Raw genomic sequence first — 20,926 nt, 5'->3', positions numbered from 1 at the left:
TCGGATACTTTAGCCGCTGACCTCTGGTGTTGGGCGGAGGGGGTGGAGGGGACGAGGCCTCTGCAGGGCCCATCTGCACTGCTTGTCCCCGCGTGGCCGAGTGCAGCACCTGGCCCCGCGCCAGCGCCCGACGCCCCTTTGTGGTGGTCAGAATGGCCGCTTGGAGTCTGGCTTTGATGCCGAGCCAACTATTCATCTCTAAAGGAAGAGGAAGAGCAGAAAACAGGAGAAAAAGATAAACAGAAAAAAAAGGAGGGGGTGGAGAGAGAAAAAAAAGTCAACCTCTGTTGCCAATTATTGGAAAAACATCAAGGTCTTGTGTGTGTGTGTGTGTAGAGCAAAAAACAAGAGGGGAGAGGGAAAGGGGGGGTGGAGGAAGACATGTCCGTTTGATGACTTGGTTTGGTGTTAGTTGGAGGATTGTGACGAGTCGAGGCAGAAGCTGACCTGCAGGAGGTGATTACAGGTAGAGAGACAGAGTCGTCTCAGGCTCCTTGTGTTGTTATTGTTGTTTTCTTTGTCCTGTGTGCTGTTGTCTTCTCTGTTTTACTATCTGTCTCAGACTCCCCATTTTCCTTGTTGTTCCCACTCTTATCTTTGCCTTTTTTTTGTCCAATTACCACCATGCGCTGTTTTAAACCAGTTCAGAGGGAGAAATAAAGGTCATTTCTCTGCCCGTTTTAATCTGTCCGCCATTCGTTCTTTAATCCTGACACAGACCTACAGTTCACAACACAAACTGAGTGAAATATTAACTGATGAGACAACTGCTGCTTCAGGATTTATTTCCCACAAAATTTCAAGTCAACAAACCTTTGATTGCTGAACAATGAGACGTTTTATGTACGACACTCTCAGTCCTACTCAGCATTAACCCTCCTGAAGCCCTCCTAACTGAAGAGAGGAGAATAAGTGCTCGTAACTTCGGGTCCATTTGACCCGAAGGCCACGGGAGGGTTAAGTATAAACGCATTAAATCTCAGGAGAGTTTTTTGCCATTTTTCCTGTAAGCCCTCCTTTTTTTAGATGGATGTTTTAACTCAGGGGAACGGTGTGTATCTTCCATGCTTTTTGTAAAACAAAACAAAACTAAAAATGTTATGTTGAATTTAGGTCAGGCACATTTGACTATCTGCAAAAATACCCTTAGATTGGAGCTTTTTCTTAAGCCTATTAATAAGGATTGATATGATTCAATGTTCTTTACAGGATCAAAAAAGTGCTGACGTTACAGTATTTGTTAATATGAATTATTATTATTTGGTGTATTTTTGTTTGTTTTTTTAATGTAGCTCATATTCTGCATTCATGTTCTTTACTTTCAGGTTATTTATTACCCTAAAAAGGCGGGCAATCATGTAATTTTCATGATTATTTCTGTATCTGTGTTTATCTGTCTGTCTGTTAGCAAAATGTTTCACGAACTACTGGACAGGTTGGAAGGAAACTCTGAGACTCAGTAATCATTGGCTTGTCTTCTACAATTAACTTTTGAAGTCAACCTGATTCAAAATGGCTGCCACAACTAATCAGCCTTAGTCAAATTTACAGATAACGAACAAACATTTGGGTGGTAGTAGCTGAGAGTCGTCCCCAACACACACTCCAAGTGCTGACATCTCATGTGACGACTTTGGTTAAACTATCAGAAATGGTGCTTTTTATTTCTGTGACTGTTTAAACAGATTTTTTTTGTAGTTCATTGATCTTTCTGTGTAGTTTTCAAATTTTTAAAGTTATTAAATATTTTCCACATGGAGCCATCATCATCATCTTTTTACAACCATGTTTATGCCTTCAGACTAGTTGGGACCCTAAAATGTTTTTTCATCCATCCAGTCACTGTGTGAGAGACGGGGGACACCCTGGACAGGTGTCCAGTCCACCACAAGCATCTGATTTCTAATTATTGTGTCAGCAATTAAAGCTGTATTTACTTTCTGCTACTTTGGGGCATTTGTTTCTAATTATTCAGAACAAGAATCACTCTAATTGACAATAATGCAGTTATTAAGAGTTTTAATCAGGTATTTAAATAATATTGCAGAGCAGTGAACTTCCTTCTGTGCACTCTATATGAGCACACCTGTTTTCCACTTCCTGCACACTTATTTACTGCATCAGTGAGAGAGGAAACGCAGCGAATGACAGCGTGGAAAGCGCAACATGACAGACGAATCATGACAACAAACACAGAGGAGGATTACAATGTTGTCAGTAAACAAGATGCACTTTAAAGCTCAAGAGCAGGAAAAAACATGTAATTGATGCAGGTTGCACTTCAGCACTGCTGCAGTTTTGACCTGACAAGCTCAAGATTCTGTTGTTGTTTTTCTCTCGCTCGCTCTTTCATGCCAGAGTTTGGCTTTATTTAGATGTTATTTATTAGAAAATAAAAGTCGCATCCCTAGAAATTTCATTGGTTCAACAGTTCGGCTTTAAAAACAAAAAGTGTTGTGCAGCCTGGCGGTGATCTATAAGGCCACAGTGACTGAAAGTCTTCACAAAAACAAGTAATAGTTCCTGATTTTGGGGAAATGCACTTAGTCGTAAATATATACGAGTTTATCTGCGTTTATCAGTTTATCTGCTGCAGTTGTCAGTTCCATAATCCTACAGGTTTTGTAGTTTATTATTGTTAGTGTTTGTAGTTATTCAGTCATGTTCTTTTCCTAGAATTAGACATTTTCACGTTTTCAGTTTGCATCCCCAGCCATTATTTCCTTCAGTTGCTGATTTCCCGTCACCTCCCAGCTGCACTTCATCTTCTCATGAAGCTCACCTGCTCCTCATCCTCATCAGAAACCACTCCCTGATTGAATATCTCTCTGTTTCTGTGGTCTGTTGTCAGCTCGGTTACTGTTAGTGGCTCGCTGTGCGCCATGGTTGCCTCCTTACTATCTGTGGTTTGTGGGTTTTTTTCTTTGCTGCCACATCAACTTTTTATTTTATTAAAAGTTTTTGTTCAATTCCATCCCTCTGCCTTGGAGTCTACATTTTAGGTCCTCTAAGCTTGTCACACACTCCTGCAGGAACCAAGAAAATGGTTCATTTGCTTGAAGTGGCAACAAAAAGAACAAATTTCATTCCTACCAGGACTTTTCGTACTTTGAGAGGAAGTCCTCAAAGCGAGAATGTCAGCCTGCATTGACCACGCCCACTTCAAATTTCTGACCAATCACACAACAGTTGCCAGACACCTCATGAGAAAAGGTTCTGTCTAAATGCGTTGAGAACAAGTTGCAAGAACTTCCAACCAGAGAGAGATACTTGGAGAGAGAACCATGTTCTTCGTTCTTGCAGAGTGTGCAGCATTCCTGCTAGTAGTTTGGACTTTAACCAAACAAAAGTGACTTAATGCTTGATGTCCTCAATGAAGTTGTGGATGATAAAAAAGTTTTATTAATTACTGCCTTTGGCTCTGAAACCAGTGGTGATTTTTATATACGGCCTACTTGCTGTTGAAGTTGAACAGCCTTGTCATAAGTTTCAAAACTTAATCTTTTTCAAGTTAATGACCCCTGGCCTCCTTTGATACGTCATTGTCTTTTTGAATTTTCTTTCCATATCTATAGTATTTATCTTTTTCATTTCAACCGCAGCCTCTTTATTAGAACAGAAATGTCTTTCACAAAACGGTTTCATTACACCGCTGCTAAAATGGTCTCTTTAAGCTGCTGCTGGCTGTTTGGAAGTTTCCAGGAGGATGTACGCGTTCGTCAAGGAAGCCAGCATGGTGGAACCAAAGCAAGTGGGGTGCTGATGAGGGGCATATGTATTAGATGTCCTCCAGTCTAAATCCTGTAGCCGCCTGGTTGCACAAACCATCACCATTATAGTGATGGTTTGAGGGATACCAGCAGGTTGACTTCAACCCCCCCATCCCACCTCAATTATTTCATAAATCACACCCAGGTGATATGAAGAGATCTTAAAGGGGTTTGTGAAAATGGCTTGAACCTCCTGCTCTTGGTACCAGGGCTGGTGCTACTACCCAGCATGCAATGCACCGTGATGCTGGAGTCAGTTCCTGATAAGTTAGTCACTGTTTGCATTGTTGGTAGTTTGATTTCTGGCTTCTACTTGGCACATGTCTGTCTCACATGTTTCAGACCCAGTGTTTAACCGGACTGAAAGAAGCCACTACATGCAAGGCACAGCCGCCCCCACGCCGGCAGCAGAGCAGGTTCCTCTGCACCCGGCTGTCAGTCAGGTGTTCACTTGAAGGCCTGTCGACATGTGCATCACACGCCTCCTCTTCTCCGCCTTTGTCCTTGTGCAGAAACAGAACAGACAATGGCACAATGCATTGATCACCAAGGACGAGTTTCCATCCCTCTCCCTCCTCCTGCCTCCCCCCCCACCCCCCACACTCTGTAATTTTCCTTTCATGGCTATTTTTTCTGTCCGTCTCCTGAGACTTTCTCAGTCAACGAGAGAAAATACAAACCGAACATTAAAAACGCCCCGCAGCCCTTTAAACACTCGTCATTTGTCCTTTGTACAAATCATGCCAAGAGTTGCTATAGAGACTGTTTTTATAAACTGTTTCTTTATGGGTTTTTTTCATAAAGTTAGTTAGAGACAAACAAGGAGAAGAAAATGGACAGCGAGAAAGGGAAAACTGCTGTCAGTTATGAGAGAGAGGGGATGATTAAAAAAACGAGCAGTTTAAAAATCCAATTTGCCATTGGGGAAGAGATGAGAGATGAGTGAAGGACAGTCAATTGACTGTGGCTCTCTCTGTGGACACGCAGACTAACATAATGCTCATTTTGTCTGAAAGGGATCAGATGAAAGTGCTCGGAAGTTTAGTTTTCAGAGTTTTATGGCTGTGTATTTCCCTATAATGAGACTGTACTCAGAACATGTCTGTATCTGTCAGATGTGTGTCGTTCTGTCCGTCGTTTGATTGTGTGTGCCGTGGTTGGAGTGCCGGAGTGATGGTGCGCTCATTTGATTTCCAGAACCTGCAGCCAGCCATGGGCGTTTAATTCAGCAAGCAGGCAGGGGCATTATCACACCACCATCACTAATCCCCGTGGAATGAAACACCGACACTTTGATGTCTGCCAAAGAATACCACTGTAGCGTTGGGAGGCGAGACCGTGCATCACGTACAAACCATAATTAACAATCTATATCTGGACTCCAGCCAGGTGGAGTGGTGGTGGGGGGTGGGGAGTTTAAAAAATAATACTGGTGGTTAACAGGCCAGAGGCAGAATGCTAAAGCTTAAAGGGATGGTTCAGTCCTTCTGAAGTGGAGCTGTGTGGAATGCATTTAATATCACCCGCTTCCAAAAGGTGAGATAATAAAAGTGTGATTTGTTGGCACAATAGCTCATCAACCACTGGACAAATGTTACTGACATTTTCACAAAGTAATCATTGAATGTTCATCTGCAGCAGTGGTTTCCAATCCTGGTCCTGGAGGGCCACCATCCTGCATGTTTTACTTGTTTCTCTGCTCTGACACACCTGGTTTGAATCAATGGGTGATTAACAGGCTTCTGCAGAACATGAAGAGGTGATTTAACCTCTGAATCAGGTGTGCTGGAGCAGGGAAACAAGGAAAATATGCAGGATGGTGGCCCTGAGGACCAGGATTGGAGACCCCTGATTTACGACTAATTAACTATTAGAAGCAGCTGGATTCATGATTCAGACAAGTCACCTTAGAAAACACAGAAATGGCTACAATTCAGTCCGTTTTACAAATATTGAGCTAAAATTTGGTGACGTAGCTGACAGTCCAAGGACTACTCACTGGAAAAGATCTTTGCTTAAAACCATTAGAGTCAATCCTTTTTGTTTGTTAGCAAAATATCTCATGAGCCTCTGGATGGATGGGTGATGTGCATTCTTTCAAGGAATGCTAGGCCTTTAATTTAGTCAGTATCTTACTCACAATGATGTTGTTGCTTTTATTTTTTCAACCAAAACACATTTACGTTGCTTCTGTCTACATTTTTGGTACCGCCTACCAAAATAAACCGGCTCGTGTTCGACTGAAGGATGCGTGAAAAGCTCTGACAGAATTCAGGCCCAAAACACGAGTTGGCTCCCAGACGTCCATCAAATACACAAATACACACATAAAGCAAGATTCCTCATTCCACCTACACACCTTATGGTGCTAAACTATTTTGGTGTGCGGCGGCGGAGTTCATGCCAACACACACGAATGAGCGCAGAGCACACACTGGAAGCATGCAGGCTATAACACACACACCTCATGTAAGAGGATAAAACACCAAAAAAAACCAAAGGCTTTCATCAAAGCAAGTGAGAGAGGATGTCAGAGATTTCTTCTAAAGATGAAAGCGAGGGATATTCTCTCATTTCGGCTCATCTCTCCCTCACTCTCTCTTTTAAAATCCTTGAAGAATAATCCACGTTGCTCTGACGGAGACGGGGAGGGAGAGTAGGGGGTAAAAGTTATTTACATCCCACGCTGCGTTATGTGGCCTGTCACTTCTCATTTTCTCCCAGGACTGTCCAACTCGGAGACTTCAGTCAACTCTCTCCAAGCCTGTATTTGCTGTGGTAATTACAAAGTGACAGCTTCAAATCCGCTGACACACACACACACACAAACATAAATACAAACAACCACAGGAATGTAGCAGAGTTGTGGCCGATACTGTATATATCTCATCACAATAAAAAATACTATGATGGATTAAAGATATCTGAGCTACTGTCATGAGCTGAACAGAATAGACCCAAACTGCAGGATTCATGAGCAAACAGAAAACTTTTACAAACAAAAACGTAAGACTCCTGGCAACAAAGGCTAAATCCCAAAGACAGGTAACATTCAGTTAAACAGGAGAATCAGTCCATGAAGTGAACAGAGAACTATATTTACACTGATGTGGTTGATTACCGAGTCAAGGACAGGTGAGTGGATTACAGGTGAGGGGCTGAGTAAAGCTGGCGTTTCACTGGACTGCAGAGGAGTCAGACTCCAGACCTCAAGGCTCCGCTTTCCTGGAGGTTTTAGGTTTTTCTGCTCCAACACACCTGATTCAAACGGTTTAATCACCTCCTCATCAAATCAACAAGTTCTCTAGAAGCATGTTCACAAATCATCTATTTGAACCAGGTGTTTTAAAGCAAGAACACATCTAAAACATGCAGGAGAGCGACCCCCGAGGAATGGAGTTTGACTAGATGGTGAACAGAAAACACAAAGGAGTCGACAGAATGTCTCTCGACGTTTGCGGTGGTTGAGTCGTAGAGGTCTGCTGTCCTGTTGCTTGACTTTTGAACATGTTCAAAATATTTGTGCAACAGATGTTCATTAAAAAAAGTCCTCACAGGCATCTCACACCTGTCTTAGGAGCGCTGGAAATGTATTTTGACTCATAAGAGATAAAAATGATTGGAAAAAACTGACCCAAAGAGAGACTGCAATGGAAAATTTTCATATTTCCTCACAATTTTGGATTACTATACTACTCTGTTAAAGTTATACCAATCTTGGTATTAGTTGGAGTTACTTGACTGATGTTTTTATTTCTGTAATTGCTTTGCCTTGCTGCTGAAGTGTTATATAAATAAATTTCACTTCACTTCACTACTAACGAGTCTCCAAGAATCGCAGCCTTGTGAGATATCACCTTAACCAGAGCAGCTGAGGGGAAACTCAGTCTAAACTACAAACATAACTGAAAACACTAAGAAATATAAAAAAAAAACCCATCTAATGAGAATCTAATACATCACACGTGTCAAACTGAAGGCCCGTGGGCCAGATCCAGCCCTCTGTAACATTTCATCCGGCCCTCTAGTCTGGGACAGATCGAGTCTCTGATTCTTATTTTGCTTAAAAAACTGAGCCTAATTAGTGAAGTTTTCTCTGACAGTGACTTAGAAGCCAACAATTTATAGTTTTAATTTCTGTATGATCAGGTTTGTCTGTTTTAATGTTAAAAATTAATTTAAAAGCTGAATGAGGCGTAAGAAATGACAGCTAATGATGAGCTTTTTGAAGTTTGATCTATTTGTCTGTGTTCATTAAAGTCTGTTTGCTCTAAATTCTGTATAATCTGTAACTGGGAAAAGGTCGTTGATATTTCTATATGAATGATTTGACATAATACATCTAAAACCAATTAATTTATGTAATTTTTAATAAATATTGATCGTGATTGGCCCTTGGCTAGGACCAAATTTTAAATTTTGGCCCCCTTGCATCACTGGGTTTGACCCCCCTATAACAGATGTTGCAAAACGACACACAACCAAGGCAGCTCCTCAAACCAATGAAACCTGAGCCGATCTACGCCTCAATCATGATGCAGTGAGATTAAATCGGAGTTTTGATTTAGTTCAGTGTGATTTTCAGAATGATCCTTTAGGACTCATCCATCCAATCGTTTTCTTTACCCTCTGAGTGGAGCTGGAGTCAATCTGCAGGGGTCCCTGTGCGAGGAGCAGGTCACAAGTCCATCGCAGGACCGCATGGAGACAAACGAAACAGACCAGCATTCACCTTCTCACACTGCCTCCTGAATGCACTTCAGCCCTAACGAACCAACGAAGACGTGCATTTCTCTTTGTGAAAAGCCATTAAAGATTCCTCTCGCACCGGAATTCCAAACAGCATCATGAGATTCATATTCCTGATATATAAATAAAGGAGGGAGGACACTGATCAGGATGCATGTTTGGAAAGATTTCTGCGTTCTTCAATAAACACGTGTCAGACACCAACTCTTCCCCCTCCCAGATCCACTTAGAGGTGATTGTAAGAACGTCTTTGATCTTATTTTCCTTTCTTCTTCGAGGAGATGTATTGCCTGTACACATAATCCATGACAGACATAATGTGATTTGGTAGTATCTCCAAATGGCAGGAGAAACCAGCTGACAGAAATTAATAAGTTACCATGGCAGTAAAAGAATTGTAGGAGGGGGCGTGGGGGGGGGGGGTAACCTGGCAGTAAAACACACAGATCATCAAATCATCTTTTGTCATGGTAAAAATCCTGAACACAGGGAGCACAACCTGCTCTATCTTCAGCTGCACATAAAGCTGCTCCATCGTCTCCGGTTTGGATCATTGCTCCAAATCATGGATGTCACAAACAAACCGGAGACAGGTGGAGATCCTGGCGCCACGGATCTGTCACTTCATCGCAGATCTCCATAAAGATGGCTCCCTTTTCATGCTCCAACTTCAGCGTGAAGCTTGGTGAGGGAATAGCAAACACGTACTGCTGGTTGTTTGAATATTAGACGCGTGCACATGAAGGCACTTCCACCAAACAAGTTTTTAATTCCTGAAACATCAGCTCCTGGTGTTCCAGTTTGGGCACCAGAAAAGTGAGAGGAAGTGGAAAAAAACCAACTAACAGAGCTCCTGCATCAACACTTTCACATTCAGCATTCACTCCAGAGTTTCAGTTTTCCTATAAAGATTTAACAAATAAATAAAACTTTAAAAAAAGGTTGCAAGAACCCTGATTTAGCAGAAGAACGTTTGTGTTCTTTGCCTTTTCATGTGAAACTAAATTCACTCCAAAACCAAAGAGACAAAACATCTGGAACTCTTTTATTCAACAGGTTTTATTTTGTAGAAATTAATTTTAAGGAACTATTTCTTTCCTACTGAAATCTATCTGTTTAAATCAAAAAGTGGTGACGTTTTTATTCCACGGTAAGATAACAGAACAATGTTTCCTGTCAACACAAACACTGAGTCGAGGAAACAACGACTAAAAAAACTTCATCTTTACTTTTGAAGAACTGAAAGCACCGCAGAAAACAAGTGAACTTTAAAGAGAAATGCTGAGGATGTTTCCTGCTATATTTTGACCTGTTGTGACTCAAATCCATAAATTTAAAAATGCCATCTTCCACTATGACAGAGTCATGAGAAAAGTCTGGACTGTAAACATTTATTTCATATTAAATGAGATTATAGGACTTTTGCAAATAAAAAACGTTTTATTTGAGTAAAAATAGCCATTAGGATTTGATGATAATGCTGCCAGAATATAGAAAATATTCAATTGAATAAAATTATTATTGTTAAATAAAAGTGTAAGTTTGAGTCACAGACTCGATAACTCCAAGATGCCTTTTACTTTTTATTTTATTCTATGTTTTATTTATTGAGTGTAAAATTAGCATCAAAATGAAGAAAATGATCAACATTAACTATCCGTAATAAATAAGGCAGTTAATATTAGTGAAAGTTTTTATGAAATCAACAGAAGCATTTGAATGTGATGAAAGTGTTGATGGAGTCTTGAACCTCACTTTTTTCTTTTTTCTTTTACAGTTGGCCATCGTGCACCACAACGTTGTTTACAAATTGCTATAAAGGTTAAGAAGAAAAGAATGAAGACAAACAAGTGGAGCTACAATAAACCTAAAAAAAAAAAAACCCCACTGAACCAAACAGCTGCAGCTAAATTTTATAATTCCAATCATGAGACCAACTCGGCTCCTGAGTTCCTCCGGAGAACGAACAGAATCGAACATGCGAGCTGCGTGATCCTCGCAGGTTACCATAGCTACCTCAGGGCTGCAGAGGAATCTGCATGCAGAAGCTTTGACCTGCATAAAAAATCTGAGCAGAGCCGCCATGCTGAATATCCATGTGCTGAACGAAGGAAGCACACCTACAACAGGTAATACTTATTTTTAGAAGTTTTTGCTGTCTAATCAACATTAAACTTCTCTTTGATTAAGAGAGTTAGAGCAGTTTATGAAGTTCTACATCAACACATTCAATACATGAAGATTCACCAGATTTAACTGGGATGTGCAGAAATCCAGATCTGAAATTCTCCTCCAGGATATAATTAAAAACCTGACATTAGCAGAATGCTTATCGCCCGCCGAGTTTCAGACTAAGATGATGAGATGATGATAAATTATATCCGTTTTGGTCAAACCATGAAAATAACACTGTGTAATATCAGGAGTATATGTTGTGAATGACTCTCAGCTACTACCACGTCGTATTTTAACTCAATATCTGTTAAACTGGCTGAGGTATATTCATTTTTCTGTTGGCTAATGCAGATTAGCTGTGGCGACCATCTTGAATTGGGTCGACTCTGAAAGTTAATCAGCTGTAGATTTACATTCAATTAGAGGTTCATTAAAAATGTCCACTGGCTCATGAAATGTTTTGCTAACACAGACAGAGTTTGTCTGTTTGTGTCGGGGATCAAACTGCTCCAAATTTTACTTCAGCATCTGTAAATTAAGGTGGTTAAGGTGACGGTGTTTTCATGTTCGGAGAGAATATCTGAGCCAGATGTGGCTTAATGGGTCACTGAACAAGAAAGAGTCTGAAAAAGGCAGACGTGTGTGTGTGTGTGTGTGTGTGTGTGTGTGTGTGAAGGAGGTATGTGATGCTTGCCAAACCACTCAGCAAGACTCGTGATTTATTTGGCAACTGCTGGATGGTGGTCCGGGAACAAGAGGCCACCTACACCGGCGTCTGACCTTTGACCTCCTGCAACTTCTGAAATGAACTCAGCTGTCCTTGTTAAATCTGCCCCCAGACAGGAGGGATGGGCTGTGTGTGTGTGTGTGTGTGTGTGTGTGTGAGGGGAACAGACACAAAACGAGCCACAGTGACACGTCGTACAGATACTGCAGATGTTTTAAATTTACAACCAAAGTTCACAGAAACTGTAAGCGTTTCAGACGCAGATGTTATTGGATTTGTTTTGTTGCTGTTTGAATCAGATCACATTAGTCCAAAATATCTCCTCTCTTATAAAGCATTAAAGATGAAAAGGAGTTTTATTTTTATTGCTCAGAAAATGAAACTTTAGTAATCTTGGAAGAATCCACGAACAGAACTCACTGTTAGTTGTCAATAAGTTAAAGCTGACTTATAGTTGTTTTTCTTTTTATTCCTTCAAACTAACATTTCTAACAGAGAGACAGAGTTTCCTCCAAATAGTTAAAATTTGAAACAAAGATCTTCTGCAATCCCCAACAAAATATGGATCAGTCTCAGCTACGACCACAACGGATTTTAGGTCAACGTGTGTAAAAGTGGCTGAATTATCTGTGTCTGACTTTAAGGTCAGCCATCTTGATTCATGTTGAATCTATTTGGTCGTTTAATTGTGTTGTTAAACTTCATCATGAGATATTTTAGCAACAGAGACAGAAAACAAAATCTTCCGTCTTCTCCTTAATAACCTTAAAACCACAAGAATAAAGTAAGATAAATATTAGCTATTCTGTTTTCCTTCTCCCCTTTCCCCTTACAGATGGCTCTGAGCTGTGACCTTGGACACACACACACACACACACACTTTCCTCGGTTTCACTCTCGTTCCCTCACTCCTCAGTTCTCTTCTCTTCCTTCCTTTGTCGTCTCCACTGTTGTTTCCATCCCTTTGAAACTTAAAAATATCCCACCCCGACTGTGTTCTGTACATTTTGTTGCCATGGTGATTGCCATGAACAAGCAGAAGAGGTGTGTGTGTGTGTGCATGTATGTTGTGTGTTCGTGTGCCAGTAGCAGTGCTATCAGCCAAGAACAGAGTCTAAAGCCGTTTTCCAAAGAAGCAACAATAAAAGAAGAAACACCCACCCTCCCCTCTCTTTGGTTTACCCTCACCCTGCTTTTTTTCTTTATTCTCATTTTTTATGCTACATTTTCTTTTCTTTCACTCCTTCCTGATCTCCTCAGTCCCTTCGATCTTTAAGCCTACCCCCCCCCCCTTTCTTCAGCAGCCTCCTCATCTTCACCCGCTGCGCCTCGTGGCAACAGGAGGAAATCAGGCAAACTGACAGCTGACTCCTCCGAAGGGCTTGTTGGACTTTCTGTACGTTCTGATACTGAGAGGAATGAAGGTATCAGCCTGAGAAACCAACACACCAGATTCTGACACACATGCACCCATTTAGATTTTTGGGTTATGGTTTGGTTCTTTTTGCATATATGGAGGTGTGTGAGGCATCTGGTTAGGATGCTTCCTGGTGACGTCCCACCGGGAGGAGGCCCAGAGGAAGACCCAGGACACGATGGAGGGACTTGGAACGCCTTGGGATTCCCCCGGAGGAGCTGGCCCAAGTGGCTGGGGAGAGGGAAGTCTGGGTCTCCCTGCTTAGGCTGCTGCCCCCACGACCCGACCCCGGATAAGAGGAAGAAGATGGATAGAGGTGTGTGAGGGGAAAAAAAAATCCGAATTTGGATCCAAAAACTACACGTTTTCTCCTTTAAAATAATTTAACACACACTTTCCCATCCGTCTCTGTCACGCCTCCACGCACTCCTGGAAGGATTCACCTGGGATTCCCTGCAGCTACGTCATCATGGCCCTATCGGTGGCTTTCATGTTCAGAAAACGGGTTCCCTTGATGACCCCTGAGTGCTTCGGACTGAGTTTACGCCTGCCAGACCTGAAACTTCAGGCTGGTTTGTTGCTTGACGGCCTAAAACTGAGGCGCTTCTAACAAAAACACACAAAAAAGTTGGTTGCAGAGAGTTGAGATCGCAGTTATATATTCTCCGGATATGATCTCACACACCTCGCATGAATCATGCACGCACAAACTGTCAGAGTGCGGAGAAACAGAGTGCAGACTCATCTTAAAGAAAACTAATTTATTAAATAAAATCAAAATCAAAAGGGCTGACGTGGCAGCAAAAACTGGGACTAAGTACAAACATAAACAAGCGAAGCATGGAGAGATAAAACATGGACGAAGGACAACAACCAAGGAACCAGGAGAAGACTGGACTTATAAAACACAGAGGATAATCAGTAAGTGGGCACAGGTGCGGGAAGCTTGTTACTGACAGGTGGAGGTGGGCGTGGCAGCAAACCGACTGAAGACTGAGGATGAATGGAAAAACACCGGAGACAGGAAGTACAAAAAGGAAAACCAGATAACTAACAAAACCCAAGAAGACACAAAGAAAAAACCCAAAACCTCACAGAAATCAGATGATGTATACAAACCAGGATTTATTTATTAAAGGTACTCATTGCAATGTCATAAAGACAAGTCAAAAATATAAGTAAGAAACATAATCTGCACAGTGTTTTTCTCATAATCAATGATTAATGTGTCCTTAAATTAAGAATTTAAAGGAAAAACATGGCTGCCAGCTACTGCATGCATTCATTTACCAAACAGCCAAAATGACATAAAATAGATCTTTGGAGCCATTTGGGATTTAAAAGTCTGACAATTTGGATGTATTTGTTCGTGTTTCTGCTCAGATTTGTTGAGTAAAGAATATTATATCTCATATTAAAATGAGATTCAGGTTATAAATGTTCCAAGCCTTAGATTAGAGCTGAAAAACTGTTGAAACGGTAAACTTCCCGGTGTAGAAGTTTTATAAAAGATGTGCGTTTGAATGCCAGACTCTGTCTTTATGGGGCTCCGCCACCTTAACTGAGCCCTGATGTTTCTGTTCGACATTTATCTTCTTTATGTTTGTCTCTTTTTGCAGTAGATTCACTCTAATATTTCCACCTAAATGTCTTTGCTCGTCCAAGTCCTCCGTGTTTGTTTATTTACGCAGACTACAGCCAGCCTAATGCGGGTTAATCATGTAATTTAAGCTTCCACATAGTTTTTGGTAGATTCAGCCAAATGTTTTGTTTTTATTGGACTCGTTTCTGAATCGCATATCAATATATCTGGAAAACTACTGATGACAGTTTGCAATGAGTACCTTTAAATTTATATTATTCTGACATGTGATGTTCCATGTGTGTAATCATGTGCACATGTAGCTTTCTTTATGTCTTTGTATATGTTTAGAATCATACAAGAGTTCATCACTATTAATTAAAGAAGCAATAAGGTTGTTTTAATCCAGGGGTGGTCCCCATATTGCATCCAGCTCTCTGAAACAAGCCTGGTGGGTCGGTTTAAATCACTGAGTCAGCGGATCTGAGCAACCCATTACGCTCAGACAGGGATTAGTCAACCCACAAAATGATATTGATTGGTAAATTTCTTCCAAGCTGCAATCTGTTTAGTGATAAAGTACAACCTGGAGGTGTTTGAGAAAGATAACAAAGTGCTGAAAGAGACATAAAGTCAGGCACGTGAATGTTTCTGCCTTATCTTCTAACTGAAGAGGAAACTAACATTCAGCTTTTTACCTGGTTAAATAAAAGTAATGATGATGATTAAGATGAAGAGGAGCTTAAATCAGTCTGAAAGTGGCATTAAACGGTTTCAATGTGTCTGATAATTGTCATTAATGGAGTAATTAGTGGCTCAAAGAGGACTGAATTAATCTTTTAAATGTTTCCTCCCATTCAGAAGTCAAAGTCTCTGCAGGTAAATGTATGTGTCAGGTTTTGTTTTGGCAGTGGGTTTCTTTCTGTATTTAGTGTTTTGTTTCTGGTTTCTTTTGGTTTTGGTTTATTGTCTTTGTTTTCCTGTTTGTTGCCCGTTTATGTCGTCATTCTCTTCTCCTCAGGTTATCGCCTGATTGCAGGCCACGCCCACCTCCACCTGTCCCAAGTTTTTTAATGACTCCCCTGCGCTCACTTCCCCTGATTACTCGTCTATAAAACCTGGTCTCCGCTTCCTGTCCGGTTCATGCAGTTCTTGTGCCTATCATCGTTTTCCTTGCCGTGTTTTTGCCCATGCGTTTGTTTGTTCTTGCTGCCACGTCAGCCTTTTGTTTTTCTTGTTTCGTTAATTAAAGAATCAGTTTTTATTTTACGATTCGTCTGCGTATTGGGTTTCGCCGCAACTCTCTCCTCCCGTCCTGACAGTCTTGCTGCAGTTCTTTTAACTGATTAAACTAGTTGGGCTTTTTTTTATTGTTTTTCACAGATCAGAAACATGGATGCCTGTCTGGACCTCGCAGTCAGAGGAGAACATGAATTATTTGGCTAACGATTTACCTAATAGGTGTATGTCAGACTGCAGCTGAAGGCAGCTTGTAAAAGTAAAACAATCAGGTAAAGAGTTGAAAAGTGGAGTTTTCCTAAGCCCACCCTTCAAACAAAATTACCATAGAGTTATTGATTACAGAAGCTTGAGCAGAAAAGCCGAACAATGTGAGAAAAGGAAACCAGCGGCGCCACGCGAGACTGAAACACAAGCTGGTCCTCGAACTGCTGAGCGGGTAGAAAGGGATAAAGTAGCTCTGTGTTGTCAGTCCCAGTCTGTCTCTGAGCCACATTTAAGACAGTGGATGGTGTGTGGATTCTGATAAGCTGCTTCCAGGAAGTCCCATGTTTTTTTTTCTTTTTTTTTTGGTTTGTAATTACCTCTGCTGGAGACTGACCAGGGCGGGAAACAAATCTAGACGTGTGTGGACTGGATAATAGGAGATCTGTGGGGATAATGGCTTTAGCTGGTGGTAGTAGATACACAAACATGAACTCTCAACATTTCTGGTGAAAAGCAGAAAAACTACGGCACTTTCTCCATGTATTACCAATAAATTCTGGACAGCAGCTCCTGCAGCCAAGGAGCTTTATGAAATGTATCCTCATCTGCTGCTTTTTTAGCACCTTTTCACTTTTTGATCTGATCACTTTTGCCCCTCCGCCTCCCTCTCCCCCTCTCTCTCTCTCCTCTGCCTCCCCGGTCTCTTCAAACAAACTTGCTTTAATGAAAACACATTCCTGAGTTTGGCGGATTGAGTGGATTTTGCTCACGTTTGAAACTTCAGCTGCAGCAGCAGTGCCCATTTTAAGAAGTGCTGACGCCAGAGCAGCCGGCATTTCTGTGTGCGTTCAAGGAATGAGGAATGCATTTCCAGCCAGCTTAGAGAGACGAAAAAAAAAAAAATCCCGTTGGAATTATGGCGATAGAGGAGGGACAGGAGATAAATTTAGTGAAGAAAGAAGGGTGCATGTGAGGACTTATGTTCAGTTCCTGGTTTCAAGGTAAACCAAACCTTTTTCTGCCTTTCTGTCCTACAGTTTAAATGCCTAAAAATGAGATGGCTTTTTTTAAATTCCCCCCCTCTGTGATCAGACTTGTTGCTTCAAGCAATCATTCAGTTGCGTACATTAGCCGAGGGGCAATTCCCCTAAACTTTTATTCTCATTTAAAAGAGACGGTTAGTTCTGTCAGTCATGACCTCTCTACCAAAGAAACGACACCCGTCTGTTTGTAACAACCTAGACAGGTGAAATATACACACTCCAGAGGCTAATAACCCAGAGAAAGTTGGCTTGTCAGGCCCTTAATATACTTTACAAAGAGCAGAACAGCAGAAAAGAAATAATATTCTGTGCAAAAAGCATGATTCTTTTAGATTTACAAAGAAGTTTAGCTTTGGTGTGGAGCTGCTAAGAAAGGAAGATGACATTTAATCACAAATTAGTTCAAATATGTCACATTATTTAGGCAGCTGCATTTCTATTTTTTAAATAAAAGCAAATAATTTTTGTGCAGAAAAGGAACTTGTTTCAGCCAATAGAGTCCAATTAACAAATCATTTTTACTCAAGGTTATCATCTCATTAAAGCCCATGCCTACAGTCAAAGCTGCTATGATGTATTTTCAGACCCTTGAATCATATTTCCAGGTATTTATGTCGATATATGTCTTAATGTAAGATCGTGTTAATTTATATGAATGCTTTACAGAAATAAATGATTTTAAAATGAATAAATCACTTGTGTACATATTACAAACATAAATATGAAATTATATTGAAAAGGATGTGAGGGTGATGCATGGTGACAGAGTGAGGGTCTGGATGAACCCACAGACATTCCCAGACCGGAGGAATCCGCAGCAGATGATGCCTGACGCACACATGTGCTCCACGAGGACAGACACTTGGATGAATTGTGGCTCCGCAGGCGTTGTCATCATTTACAGAATATCTTTTATTTCATATGAACGCAGCCCGTGCATGTGAAGGCACCCAGAAGCTTTTGTTTCGCTCAAACTCGGTAAATAAAAGCGCCGAAATGTTGCATCATCAGCCAGCCGGTTGTGATTTTACATCTGCTCGGTCGGTCAGCGTAAGCGGCGACGGCAGGAAGAAAATCAGGCCAAACCACAGCTTTGTCTTCTCACTGCTCCAGAACACGGTTCCTTCTGCAGAACGCCACATCATCCACCCATCTGTTCATTCATCCGTCCAAGAAGCAGCGCCGTCTGTCCCTCAAAACCTCGTTTACAGGAACCGCCATGTTAAACCGTCGACCTCTGACACTCCTATGAGTAGCTGGGGAATCCCTGTTTTTTATTGTTGCGGTCAGTGTGTAAACATACAAATGATGCCCTCAAGTGTGGAAAAAAATGTACAAACTGAAATACGACGTTTTCTCAGTGGTGCACAATTTTCTTTTGTGTTAATTCTACAAAAAAACTTGAACCTTTTCAGCTTTCAGTTGCACAAAATAAAGTCTTTCAGTGGTAAAAAAAATGGTTTATATTTGCACTTATAAGGTAAACAATCAAAATAATTAACAATAGCAAGAAAATCCTTTGTTCTAAAAGCACGCAGAATCTCCAAGACTACTTTATTTAATCGCTTACTGATGCAACAAGCAACTTTAATTAGGCTGAGAGGAAGAAGTAGGAGTTTCTTTTGTAAAACTTTTATTTTATTTGCTCTAATTATAGCCGTTTAATGAGCGGAAAGTTAACTTTGTTTCGGTCAATAATGTTAACAATAAATAGTGTCAGTATCTACAGTAATACAGATAATCTTTGGTTAGGTTTAGGCATCATTAAAAACTTGCAAAATATCTCTGATTACCTTTACCCGTAACCCAGTCAGTTTTACAGATACTGAGCTAAACTTTGATGTGGTAGTAGCTGAGAGTCATCCCAAATACATTTTCTGAGCGCTAAGAGATCCTGCCAGATCTTTGTTTTAAACTTGTGGTTATTTGGCTTTTTCTGGGTTGTTTTTATTTTAGTTCTCTGGTTTTGGTTTCTATTTTTAGTTATCTGGTTTTTGTTTTCTTCTTGGTTCTGTCCTCCTTGTGTTTGTGTTCTCATTTCCACTCTTTCCCAGTCATTCATTTGTCTGTTAGCCACGCCCATCTTCACCTGTCCCGAATAAGTAATCATTCCACCTGTTCCCACTCACCTCGTTATCCCCAGTCTTTAAAACCCGGTCATTTCTCTCCATACCTCGCTGGTCCATTGTCTAAGGTTTGTTTGATGTTTGTCTCTTGTTTGCGTCACTCCGTGTTCCTGGTTCTCTGAGTTTTGGTTCCATTTATGTATTTTTATTTAGTTCTTGTCGGTTTGCTGCCACGTCAGCTTTTTGTTTTTGTTCGTTTCCTTGGTTCAATAAATTAGTTTGTTCTTTCTTTAATATGAGTCTGCATTCTGGGTTCGCCTCCGTCTCCACCGTTCCTGACAAAACTTTGGCATTCAAGGCAGCCAGGGATGTGCATTTCTTCAAAAATCGCTAAGCCTTTCACTTATTTTGAATACGTAACTCGATTTGTTGTTTTGGCTTTGCAGCTACATGAAACTCCCAGCATTACAGTTTGAATTAAACAGATATTTTAATGTTAAACCCTGAAAATGTCCCAATGGCTGCTTGAAACCTGGGAGGTGATGGATCACTTTTATGTGATTCCGAAACGGAGCATAAAATGAATTTCCTCAAAACAAATCCTACATCTAATCTCTTCTTTAAGACACAAAAACAATGACTTGTTTGTGATTCCTGTACCAAAGCTGTCAATTGAAATCAAACTAAAAAATAAAAGGATTTACTGTGGAATTAATGGGTAATTAATGGTAGGAAATGGAAACAGCGGCATACAGTAAATGAGAAAAAAAAAAAAAAGAGTCATATTTTTGAAAAAGCACTTTCTATAACGTAAGAAAAAATGCCAACACAAACTTGTAATAATGAGTCCCATGGGGGATTGTTGAAATGGGAACACTGAACATCTCTTGGTGTCTCTCACTGTCATCAGAGGTCCAGTGAACCCGCTCAGAGAGTGCAGAGTCCTCCGCTCGTCATCTCTCAGCATCCTTGACTCGCCTCTTCAGACGGTCGCGGGCCTCGTGGGAACCCCGGGCGCTGCCAGCCGGGGCGCCGTGTTGACAGCTCCGTTCCATGGCTGGTCGCCAGCTTTGTACCCTGAAACAGACAGGAAGAACAGATCGCCCCTGTGGGTAAGCACGGGAACGTTTTATCACAGGGGAGCGCAGGTGACAGCGGTGGTCGAAGGCAGGTAGATATACTCTATTATTCACATCCCGGCGAGGGCGTCAGATCTTCCTGATGATTGCTACAAAGACCGATGTCAGAGGTGACATCAAACAGGCAGCAGCTCGGTGACAGCCGCCCGACAACGCCACCGTTAAGGTAATTCCCAGGTGCCGCAGCAAAGCTCCCTACTCTGGAGGCACCAGAGGGATCAGGAAGGGTCACCTGGCAACACAGGTCATAGCTTTGATCCAATCAGAGAAAGAATCCAGCAGGGGGGGCTATAAGTGAGGGGTAGAGGGAAATGGTTGGCTGTCATTTTGTATTTCAGGGGCACAACAAGGAGCTAAAAGCCAGCAGAAAGCAGCAGCAGCTCCATCATTATTTAATACCCAGGTTGCTTTAGATGCTTCTGCACTAAAACACAAAGTAGAGACAAAAAAGGACCCATGATAACTGTTATTATTAAACTGCATATTTTATGAGACCCCTCCCAATTAGAAAGTCAATTGCTGGTTATGTATTCACGCAGGCTGTGAAAAAGCACAGAGAGGGTGACCCTCAATCTTGACCTCGCAAGCTTTGAACTTTTTCTCCCCCCCCACCTCGTTTCTCTTTTTCTCATTTTCTCCTTCTGCCTGCACGTGGTCTCCACAAAGAAAGGCTTTGATTTGGACGAGCTGCATAAGTAAACCGCATTACATTTTAGGAATGTAAATAGCAGAAAGTACTTTTGTGAAAAATTCATCGGTGCTCCTGGGAGGACCACATAATTATTTAGAGTGCATATGTAAATACCTCTTAT

At 41.2% G+C, this 20,926-nt stretch overlaps 1 long non-coding RNA gene across 1 annotated transcript; it reads left to right on the top strand.

The window, feature by feature from the left end:
- The first annotated feature begins 323 nt into the window (after nucleotides 1-323).
- LOC119616861 lies at nucleotides 324-20,001 on the top strand. The gene is made up of 3 exons (XR_005232918.1): nucleotides 324-466; nucleotides 10,297-10,648; nucleotides 19,886-20,001. It is a non-coding gene; the product is annotated as an uncharacterized LOC119616861 (long non-coding RNA).
- Nucleotides 20,002-20,926: the final 925 nt, after the last annotated feature.

This window comes from Kryptolebias marmoratus, linkage group LG3 (assembly GCF_001649575.2).
Source record: "Kryptolebias marmoratus isolate JLee-2015 linkage group LG3, ASM164957v2, whole genome shotgun sequence".
NCBI lineage: Eukaryota > Metazoa > Chordata > Actinopteri > Cyprinodontiformes > Rivulidae > Kryptolebias > Kryptolebias marmoratus.
The sequence above is the reverse complement of the archived record's forward strand: the minus strand, read 5'-3'. Positions and strand labels throughout refer to the sequence as shown.